The sequence below is a fragment of the Elephantulus edwardii genome, unplaced genomic scaffold (genome assembly GCF_000299155.1).
Source record: "Elephantulus edwardii isolate Elephantulus edwardi_28Jun2011 unplaced genomic scaffold, EleEdw1.0 scaffold00238, whole genome shotgun sequence".
In the NCBI taxonomy this organism is placed as follows: Eukaryota; Metazoa; Chordata; class Mammalia; order Macroscelidea; family Macroscelididae; genus Elephantulus; species Elephantulus edwardii.
In genome coordinates, this window is record NW_006399988.1 from 3,131,075 (window position 1) to 3,143,266 (window position 12,192).

Below are 12,192 nucleotides of genomic sequence, written 5' to 3' on the forward strand. Positions count from 1 at the left end.
AAACAAGGAACTCATGCAATATTATTCAAAATGGGTGACCCTGGAGGACATTATGCTGAGTGAAATATCTCAGTCACAAAAGGACAAATACTGCATGGCGCCACTATTGTAAAATGGGACTGACATCGGGGTTGAGGGGAGACTGAGAAAGATGGGATAAATAATGTATATTGCATTGAAACAGATGAGGGGGGAAAATTGCTTAAAAGGGATATGTGATTAGGTATCATTGTCATGATAGGAGTCCAGAACGAAGGCTGCATAGTGAGGTGCACCTTGGGGGAGGTGTTGTAAAAGAATGAAAGAGTTTTACTTTTCAGAGAGAAGAGTGTACTGGGAGGAGAGGGGTGGGCAGGGAGAAAAGCGCAACAATAAATGAATGGAATGAAAAAAAAAAAAAAGAAAGGTCTTCATTAGGATTGTATCTGAGTGGCATACACTTCCAAAATAGCTTGCCTCCAGAAACTCCATGGACTTAGGGAAATGATGAAAATTATTCAAGTGTTTCATTCACAGGGTTGCTATGAGTCATATACGACTCAATGGCACTTAATAACTTAACAATATTCAATCTGTATGCTAAGAAAATAATTCTATAAGCTGGAATATATGAAGAAGTACATGGCATCAAAACTGGAGGAAAATTTATCAACAACTTGTGTTAAACAGATTGTTGGCATATGCAACCTTGCTTGTTGAAAATGAAGAGGGCTTGAAACAATCACTGCAGAAGATTAAAGGCTAACAGTCTTCAAAATGGGTTATATTTCAACATAAAAAAAGCAAAAATCCTCACCACTGGAACAGTAGGCAACATTATAGTAGAAGGAAAAAAGAATGAAGTTTTCAGTGATTTAATTTTATTTGGATCCACAATCAACATCCATGGTAGTAACATTCAAGAGTCAAGAGATATCCTGCATTGGGAAAATCTACTGTGAAAGACTTTTCCAAAGTGCTAAAGAGAAAGGAAGTAAATTTAAAGACTTAGGTGTGCCTGATCCAAGCCATGATCTTTTTCAATTACTTCATAAGATTCTGAAAGTTGAACCATGAATAAAGATGACAGAAGAATTGATGTCTTTGAGTTGTGGTATTAAAGAAGAGTACTGAATATCCCATTGATCTCTCTGGCTTTGATTTGTTTGTCTGTCAAAAGTGCAAACAATTTTACATGAGGGAAGTGCAAACAGGGTCCTCTTTAAATGGCAAAGATGGCAAAACTTCACCTCACTTATTTTTGGGCCTATCTATTTTCAGGAGGAATCAGTTTTTGGAGAGAGATACCATGTTGGGAAGGGTAGAAGGTCAGAGAAAGAGGAAGATCCTCAACAAGATGAATTGACAGAGTGACTATAACCATGAGCATATCAAAGGTCATGAAGATGGCATAAGAGAGGGCAAAGTTCAGATCTGTTTTTCCTATGGTCACTGTGGGTCATGATGGACTTGATGGCACCTAAAAATGGCAGTGGTTTTGACTAAAGACATCTAGATTCAAATTTCAACTTAATTATCTATGATCTGAGTGACATGAAGTAATTATTCAAGTGTCCTTTTCTATAAAATCAGATAAAAATATCTTGCTGGATACAGTGACCAAGAGGATTAAATGGCATTTCAAAAGCATCTAGTGATTCATCCACTTAGTTAGTGGAATTCCTCAAGTGCTCTGAATAATTCATTCTTCACATTTAGACACTCAGTTCTCCTCTTTGTTTTCATTATTGCTACATATCACAATCGTTATTGTCAGAATGGGCTCATAGTTGACCCTATAGGATTTTTAGAAGTTGTAAATCACTTGGGAGTAGTTGTGTATTTTTTTCCTGTGGAATAGCTAGTGAATTTGTACTGCTTTCCTTTGAGTTGACAGTTGCTTACCCACTAGGACACTAGAGCTCGCACAACCTCTTTACTTCCACTGATATTTTTTTCTTAAGCCATATTGCTATTGTTAAATGCCCTGGAAGTGACTACAACTTACAGCAATCTTATGAACAATGGATCTGAAACCTGCCGTATTCTATGCTATCCTCTCTGACAAGCTTGAGCCCGTTACGGTCACTGTATCAATACATCTCATTAAAAGCCTTCTTTTCCTTCACTAACCCTCCCCTTCCCAAGCATAATGTCGTTTTCCAAGGACTAGTCCCTCCTGACAACATGCCCAAAATTTGTGGGATAAATCTTCAAAATTCTTGCCTTTGAGGAACAGCTCCGTTTCACCCTCTCTAAAGAATCCCAGAACATTTGATTGTGCTAATGCGAAACCTATACTTGGACCAAGAAGCAGTACCCATAACAGAGCAGGGAGACATTGGATGGTTCAAAATCAAGAAAGGGGTCCGTCAGGGATGTATTTTGTCTCCACACCTTTTCAATCTGTATGCAGAACAGATCATCCAAGACGCTGGGCTGTACAAGGAGGAACGTGGCATCAGGATTGGTGGAAGAGTCATCAACAACCTATGTTATGCAGATGACACAACCCTACTTGCTGAAACTGAGGAGGACCTGAAGCACTTGCCACAGAAGGTCAAGGACTGCAGTCTTCAATATGGATTGAAGCTCAACATCAAGAAAACAAAGATTCTCACCACTGGGCCAATTGGCACCTTCAGTATGGATGGTGAAGAGATTGAGATAGTTAATAGTTTTAGTTTACTTGATTCCACAGTCAACATGCTTAGTAACAGCAGCCAGGGAATCAGGAGACGAATTGCATTGGGAAAGTCAGCTGTGAAGAACCTCTCAAGAGTACTGAGGAGCAGCGATGTCAGGCTGGAGACTAAGGTGTGCCTGATCCAGGCTACAGTCTTTACAATTACGTGCTATGCATCGGAGAGTTGGACAGTGAACAGGGATGACAGAAAGATAACTGATGCCTTTGAGCTGTGGTGCTGGAGAAGAGTGTTGAATATACCATGGACTGCTAGGAGAACAAACAGGTTTGTCTTGGAGAGGGTGAAGCCAGAATGCTCCTTGAAGTCAAGGATTCTGAAGCTTCGTCCAACATACTTTGGGCATGTTGCAAGGAGGTACTAGTCCTTGGAGAGGGACATAATGTTTGTGAGAGTGGAAGGACAGCACAGGAGAGGAAGACCCTCGATGAGATGGATCGATTCTGTGAGTGGAGTGGTGGGAATGAGTGTGTTTGAGACGGCAAGGTTGGCACAGGATAGAATGGCATTTAGGGCTCTTGTACATAGTGTCGCTATGAGTCGCAAGTGACTCGATGGCACATAACAACAACAACAACACAAAAATTAAAGAATTAAATATAAAAGTCCTTTGAAACAAATGAAAAGAAAGCATTCTGAAACCTCTGGGTTACAGCTAAGGTAGTCCTTAGGAGGCAGTTCATAGTCATAGGCACACATATAAAAAAGGAAGAAAGAAGAAGAATCAATAATCTAACTCAATATCTTCATCAAATAGAAAAAGAACAACCATCTAATCCTATAGCCTATAGAAGAAAAGAAATTATAAGAAGAAGAGCTGAAATCAATGAGACAGAAAACAGAAAAACAATTGAAATCATCAATAAGAATAGGAGCTGCTTTTTCAAAAGTAACAATAAAATTGACAACCCACTGGCAAACTTAATAAAAGAGAAAAAGAAGGTGGAGATACAGATAATTCAGTTAAGAAATAATAGAGGTGACATCACAACAGAGCCAGATTAAATTAAGTTGATAATATCAGAATATTATTAAAAACTATAATAAATTTAAAAAGACCTACAGGAAATGGACAAATTCCTTGAAACTGATGCCCTACCCAGATTGAAAAAGACAGACGTAGAACACTTGAACAGACCCATCACAAAAGAAAAAGTTGAACAGGTTATAAAAAGACTTACCCGAAGAAAAGTCTTGGACCAGATGGCTTCACAGCTGAATTCTACCAAACTTTTAGAGAGAATCTACTACCAATTCTTATTAAATTATTTTAAAGAATTAAAAAGAAGGAACACTCCCAGTCATTCTCTGGAACAGACATAAACCTAGTAACAAAACCAGGGAAAGATTTTACCAAGAAAGAAAACTACAGACCAATATCTCTCATGAATAAAGATGCAAAAGTCCTTAACAAAATTCTAGCAATAAAATCCAAAAGCACATAAAAAAGAAATCATCATGACCAAGTGGAATTCACAACAGGGATTCATAGCAAAGATGATGGTTCAATAAGAAAAACAATCAATATAATTCTCCATGTTAACAAAGAAAATAACAAGAACCATTGGATTTAACAATTGTTGCAGAAAAGGCATTTGACAATATCTAACTTCTCTTCCTGAGAAAGACACTCAGTAAAATTGTAATGTTGTTGTTATGTGCCATTGAGTCGCTTGTGACTCATTATGACCCTATGTACAAGAGCTCTAAACTCTTGATCCTGTGCCAACCTCACTGTCTCTGACACACCTACTCCCACCACCCTAATCACTGAATCGATCCATCTTGCTGAGGGTCTTCCTCTCCTGCACTGTCTCTCCCCTCTCCCAAACATGATGTCCCTTCCTCAACATAGTGAGAAGTATATATGCAAATCCAAGAGCCAATATTATGCTCTATGGAGGAAGATTAAAATAATTTTTCTTGCTAATAGGGACCAAACAAGGATGCCCAGTGTCACTGATTCTTTTTAATATTGTACTGGAAGAACTTGCTAAAGCAGTATGTTGTTGTTGTTAAGTGCCATCGAGTCGCAGGTGACTCATAACGACCCTATGAAGGAGAGTCATTGATGATTGGGTGCCGTTCACCCTCTCTCCAGAAAGCAGTATGATAAGAGAAAAAAATAAAAGACACCCAGATCTGCAAAATGATGGTTAAATTGTCAATAAATGCAGACGATATGTACAAAGAGAACCACAAAGACTCACTAACAACAACAAAAATTAACTGTTGGAATTAGTAGACCAATTTAGTAGAGTGTCAAGATATAAGATCAATATACAAAAATCAGTGGGCTTCCTCTACAGTAACAAAGAGAACTCAGAGAAGGAAACCAAGAAAACAATACTATTTACATAGCCAACCACAAATTAAGAAAACTCCAGAACATTTCTGGGAGAAACAATAACAGACTTAAATAAATTGAAAAATGTGTTCTATTCATGGATAGGAAGACTCAATATTTGGAAAATTACAATTCCAATACAGATACCAAATTCATTTTTTAAGGAGATTGAAAGGGAAATTGTCAAATTTATTTGGAGAAGAAAGAGACCCCAAATAAGGAAAGAACTTCTGAAAAACAAAAATGAAGTGGAAAGCATAGCAAGCACTGGCTGACTTCAAAACCTATGACACAGTGATAGTAACCAAATCGGCATGCTGCTGGTACAATGACAGGCACTTAGGACAATGGAATAGAACTCAGAACTAAGAAACAGACACAGTTAATATTTGACAAGGAAATAAAACCTATCAAAAGAGGTAATTACAACCTCTTCAACAAATGGTGCTGGCAAAACTGAACTGCTACCTGAAGCACTAAAGCTGTATCAGAAAGTTGAAACAGGATTCACATCTCACACCATACAAAAAATCAACTCAAAGTGGATCAGAGACCTGGAAGTAAAACCTAAAAACCATTTAGTTCGTCAGGGAAAAACTGAGATCAAGCTTAGACCATCTAGTCTATGGTGTAAAGAGACTGCCAAATACAGCCAGAGATGCTCCATCTGTAGGGGGTAAAATTGATGCATGGGCCTTTCTAAAGATTAAATCACTGTGAGCATTCAAAGCTTTTTCCAACAGAGTGAAAAGAAAACCTACTGACTAGGGGAAAAAACCCCCAAAACAAACCAACCCAAACATTTGGCAATACTATTGCAGACAAGGGTCTCATATTAAAAGTTTACAGAATTCTATAGGACCTACTATCTGTGTTTCATTGATTATGAAAAGACATTTGACTGTGTGGATCATAACAAACTGTGGCTGACTCTGAGAAGAATGGGAATCCCAGAACATTTAATTGTGCTAATGCGAAACCTATACTTGGACCAAGAGGCAGTTGTCAGAACAGAGCAGGGTAACACTGCACGGTTCAAAATTGGGAAGGGTGTACGCCAGGGATGCATCCTGTCTCCACACCTTTTCAACATGTACGCAGAGCAGATTATCTGAGAGGCTGGGCTCTACGAGGAGAATTGTGGCATCAGGATTGGTGGAAGATCTAACAATCTGTGTTATGCAGATGACACCACCCTGCTTGCTGAAACTGAGGAGGACCTCATGCACTTGCTGCGAAGGGTCAAGGACTGCAGCCTTCAGTATGGACTGAGGCTCAATGTCAAGAAGACAAAGATTCTCACCACTGGACCAATTGGCAGCATCAGGATGGATGACGAAGAGATTGAGATTGTTCACAGCTTCAGTTTGCTTGGCTCCACAGTCAACACTCTTGGCACCAGCAGTCAGGAAATCAAAAAGCGTATCGCGATGGGAAAGTCTGCTCTTAGGGACCTCTCTAAAATACTCAGAAGCAACGGTGTCTCTCTGGAGACTAAGGTGCACCTGATACAGGCCATGGTCTTTGCAATCACTTGTTATGCATCAGAGAGTTGGACAATGACTAGGGAGGACAGAAGGAGAGTTGATGCTTTCGAACTGTGGTGCTGGAGAAGAGTACTGAATGTACCATGGACTGCCAGGAAAACAAACAGATTCATCTTGGAGAGGATTAAACTAAGCTACTCCTTGGAGGCAAGGACTCTGGGGCTTCGTCTGACATACTTTGGACATGTTGCCAGTCAGGACGGGTCCTTGGAGAGCGACATCATGCTTGGGAGGGTGGAGGGACAGCGCAGGAGGGAAAGACTCTCTATGAGATGGATTGATTCGGTGACTGGGGTAATTGGGATGGGCGTGTCAGAGGCAGTGTGGTTGGTGCAGGATAGAGCAGGGTTTAGGGATGTTGTGCATAGGGTCACTATGAGTCGCAAATGACTCGACAGCACATAACAACAGCAAATAGGACCTACACAAGACAGACTGACAACACAATGACAAAATGGGCAAGAGACATGGAAAGACTTTTTGCAAAGGAAGATATTCAGATGGTCAACACACACATGAAGAAATGCTCAAAATCACTGGAAATAAGAACGATGCAAATCAAAATCACAGTGAGATCCCATCTCACTCCAGCACCAGTGACAATGTATAACAGGACAGCAAATAACAAATGTCAGAGAGAATATGGGGAGATAGGAACTCTTATACATTGTTTGCAGAATTATAAAATGGCACAACTACTCTGGAAGGCAGTTTGGCATTTTCTCAAAAAAGCGGAACATAGAAATATCATATGACCAAGGTATTTTACTGCTTGAAATATATGCTTAGAATATGAGAACTGAGGCACAAACAGACACTTGTACACCAATGTGCATAGCAGTGTTGTTCACCATTGCAAGAACATGGAAACAGCCTGAATGCCCAACCACAATCGAATGGATTGAGAAATTACATTCACATGATAGAATCCTATACAACACACAGGAGCAATGATTTTGTACTACCTATCTTGGGAAGGATTGGAGAGCATTGTGCTGAGGGAACTAACTCATTCCCACAAGGACACATACTATTGAAGATCATTATTGTAGAATATGTGTGGAGATCCAAGAGGAGGGAGGGGGGATCAATGGGTGAAGATGGGCTGAGTCACATGATTTGATGAGTGGAGGGAGAGGTCCTAAAGGAAATGGGAAAGATTCAGTGTGAAAAACAATAAATATGAGCTTTGTAAATAAACCAGTATAAAATTTTATTTAAATTAAAAAAAATTTCTGACATTCACACTTATTGCTGCTGTTTGGTCCTGTAGAATCAGCTATGACTCATAGTGACTTTATGAACACATATGGGGGAGGGAGAAGAAAAGAAACGGAAGACTAACGTAATTAGCCTGAACTCCAGGAAGAACTGGATATCAAAATGCATTCATGCAGGCTCCAAATAAAGATTTCTGGCCACAAAAAAAAAAAGAAAGGAAAACACAGAACAGTCACTGTATCAAGAAGTATTGTCTGACACAGAAGAATTTGAAACAACGTATGATCAAGAGGCAGTAATGATAAAGGAGGAAGTTCAAGCTGCTCTCAAGAAATTGGCAAAAAACAAGTCCCAGGGAATAGATGAAATACTAACTGGCATATTTCAACAAATAGGTGCTGCTCTGGACGTGCTCATCAGGAAATCTGGAGGACAACTACTTTGTCAACTTAGTGAAAGAGATCCATATTTATTCCTATTCCAAAAAAAAAAAGGTGACCCAACAGAGTGTGGAAATTATTGTACAATATCATTAATATCACATTCAAGCAAAATCTGGCTGAAGTTTATCCAAAAACAACTGGAACATCAATACAACTACCAGAAATACAAGCCAAGATGAGAAGAGGCTTTAAAACTAGAGACATTATTGCAAATATCAGATGGATCTTGACTGAAGACAGAGTTCCAGAGAAATGTCTGTGTTTCATTGACTATGCAGAGTCATTTGACTGTGTGGATCACAACAAATTGGGGCCAACCTTGAGATAAATGGGAATCCCATAACATTTGATTGTGCTCATGCAAAATCTATGCTTGGACCAGAAAGCAGTTGTGAGAAGAGAGCAAGGAAATACTACACGGTTCAAAATCAGGAAAGGAGTGTGTCAAGAATGCATCCTGTCTCCATAGCTTTTCAATCTGTATGCAGAACAGATCATTCAGAAGGCTGGACTTTATGAGGAGGAGTGTGGCATCAGGATTAAAGGAAGACTCATCAACAACATGTGTTATGCAGATGACCCAAACTTGCTTGTCAAAACTGAGGAGGGTCTGTAGCACTTGCTGTAGATGGTCAAGAACTCCAGTGTTTAATAGGAATTGAAGCTCAACATCAAGGAAACAAGGATTCTCACCACTGGGCCAATTGGCAGCACCATAATAGATGGAAGAGAGATTGAAATTGTTAACAATTTCAGGTTGCTCTCAATTCCACAATCAACACACTTGGCATCAGAAGTCAGGAAATCAGAAGATTAATTGTATTCCAGAGTGCTGAAGAGCAATAATGTTAATCTAGAGACTAAGCTGTGCCTGATTCAGGCCATAGTCTACACAACTACTTGCTATACATCAGAAAGCTGGACAATGACTAAGCATGATAGAAGAAGATTTGATGCCTTTGAGTTGTGGTACTGGGGAATACTGTAAAACTACAGACCTCCTGAAGAACAAACAGGTTGTCCTAGAGAGAGTGAAACCAGGTTGCTTCTTGGAGACAAGCATTTTGAAACTCTATCTCATATACTTTGGTCTCACATGTTGCCAGGAGGGGCTAATTATTGAGGAAGGACATCATACTTGGAAAGGTTAAGGGATAGTGTGAAAAGAGGAAGATCCTGGATGAGAAGGGTTGACACGATAATTGAGTTAATGAGAGTCAGTGTGTCTTAAAACAGTGAGATTGGCTCAGAATAGGGCAAGGTTCAGAGCTATTGTATATAGGTTCGGTAAGAGTACCAGGTGACTCGATGTATGTATGTAACAACAGTAACAAGAACAGATCACATGTAATGGGACAGACCATCTTTCTCTTAAGAAGCAGCTGGTGAATTTCAACCATGTGCCTTCTGATTAGCAGTGCAACTCCTTACTACTAGGTCAAGTTCAGAGCTCCTCATTCAAATATTCAAAATACACTTATCGGACACTTAAAGGGAGCTCTGGTGGCCTAGTGGTAAGATACTCTGCTACAATCTCAAAGGTATGGGATTAGAATCCACCAGCTGCTGAAGGGTCAGCTATGGCACATAACAACAAAAACAATAATTTGTGGAAGGTGATTTGCTGTGATTTCTAGATGCCTGGAACAGCCTCTATCTTTGACACACCACACAACCACCTGTGATGTAATGTGAGTATATGTGTGCCATGAGAGAGGAATGACCATTTAATGGAGATAGTCGTTTTCTCTTGCTGATAAGGAATGATGGTGCGCTAGGAGTGAGAGTCTCAGAGAGGCGATATCTGACTCTAAAGCAGGACATTGCTATTCAAAAGAACAGCCAGAGCATAGGCAAAAGGTTGTACGAGAAATGAGAAGCTGAGACAGTAGGCAGTCATTTGTTGAAGACTCACTAAGGACTATACCACAAGAGCTCCTAATCATAAAACAAGAATAATGTTGCCAGAAGAGACCAGTCCTTCATGCTTGGAAGGATGAAGGGGTAACACAAGAGAAGACCCTAGATGAGATGGCTTGACACAGTGATTGGGGTAATAAGGACATGTATGTTGGAGACAGTGAGATTAGCTCAGGATAGGACAGGATTCAGGACTATAGTACACAGGATTGCTATGAGTTGCAGGAGACTTGATTGCACATAACAACAACAGTTAACTCAGAAAAGAGTTCTGATAGCTTAGTGGTAAGGAGCTATGCTGTCAACTGAAAGACATGTGGTTTGAATCCACCAGCTTCTCTGTAGAAGAAAGAGGCTCAGTTTCCTCCCCTGCTATTTAATATCTCTGAAAACCGCTAGAGGGTCAGCTATGAGTTTGTTCCAATCAACAGCACAACACATTGACTCAGCATAAATTTAGACAATTTAATACATGATATTGGAAACCTAGCTACTTGGGGCGGGGGAGAGATACTATTAGAGTCATAAATCATGTCAGAAACAGAAATAAAAAGCAGAACATGGATTGCCAAGAAAACAAATATATCTGTCTTGAAGAAGGTGAAACCAAATATCTCCTTGGAGGTTAGGATTTTGAAGCTCTGTCTCACATACTTTGGGCATGTGGCCAGAAGAGACTAGTCCTTTAAGAAGGACATCATGCTTGGAAGGGTGGAGGAGCAGAGCAGGAGAGGAAGACTCCTGATGAGATGGATTAATACAGTAACTGGAGCAAAGGGGGTTGGCATGTCGGTATTAGTGAGACTGGCTTAGGACAGGGCAAGGTTCAGAGCTGCTGTACATAGGGTTGTTATGGGTCACAGGTGACACGATAGCACATAACAACAACAAGAGAACAACAATATTATACACTGGCCCTCCAACCTGATGTTGTGTTTGGGACAAACATTCTTCCAAGTCATACAGCACTGGTCTGTCCATTTGCTGTACTGAAGTAACTTGGGGTTGCTGTGTTGCTGAACTCTGTGTCAATGGTGTGCAAATGCCATCATGGTTACTCATGGTGGACAGTGCTTGGGAGAGCTCCCAGATTAAGACAGACTTGGATGCAGGAGTGGTGTCCACTTCCTAAACAACTGCCTCTGGAAATTCTATGAACTTAGGGAAACGATGATAGTTATAGAACTGGGTTCAGCCCTTTTGTTCATAGGGTCACTATGAGTCATGTTCGACTTGATGGCACTTAATGGCAACAATATAGATCAAGAAAATAAAATGTAATAGTTACAAGCAAGAAATAAATGAAAGCATAACTATAAATGGCTAATAAGCAAATGAACAGATGGTCACTTTTTCATTTTTATAAATTTTAATAAACATTTACAGATATTTTGGATTTCCATTCATTCATTGCTGCACTTTTCTCCCTGTCCACCCCTCCCCACCAGTTCACTCCTCTCTTTGAAAAGAAAAAGAAAAAAAAATTCCTTCATTGGTATACAATTCACCCTTTTTTAAATAAAATTTTTAAATTGCCATTTATTGGAAGTTTACAGAAAAGTTAGATTTTCATTTACTCATTATTGCACATTTTTATCCCCTCTCATTTCCTTCCCCCTCCCCAGTTCACTTTAAAAAGAAATTCCTTGTTACACAATCACCTCCCTCTGTCCCACCCTAGTCCTTTTTGCAAAGTACCTCTTATTCTGGGCTATTGGATGTATAATGCCTAATCATATATTCCTTTTAAACACTCCTTTCCTTCATCTGTTCCAATGCAGTGTTCATAATCTATCCACTCTTAGCCTATTCTCTTCCCAATACTCCATGTCAGATCTGCTTTATAATAGTGGGATACGCAGTATTTGTTCTTTTGTGACTGAGATATTTCAGTCAGTATAATATCCTCCAGGGTCACTCATGTTTTGTAATATTTTATGACTTCATTGTTTTTTAGTGCTGCATAGTATTTAATTGTATGACATTACCATAATTTTTCTATCCATTCATTTGTTGGTGGGCACTTGGGT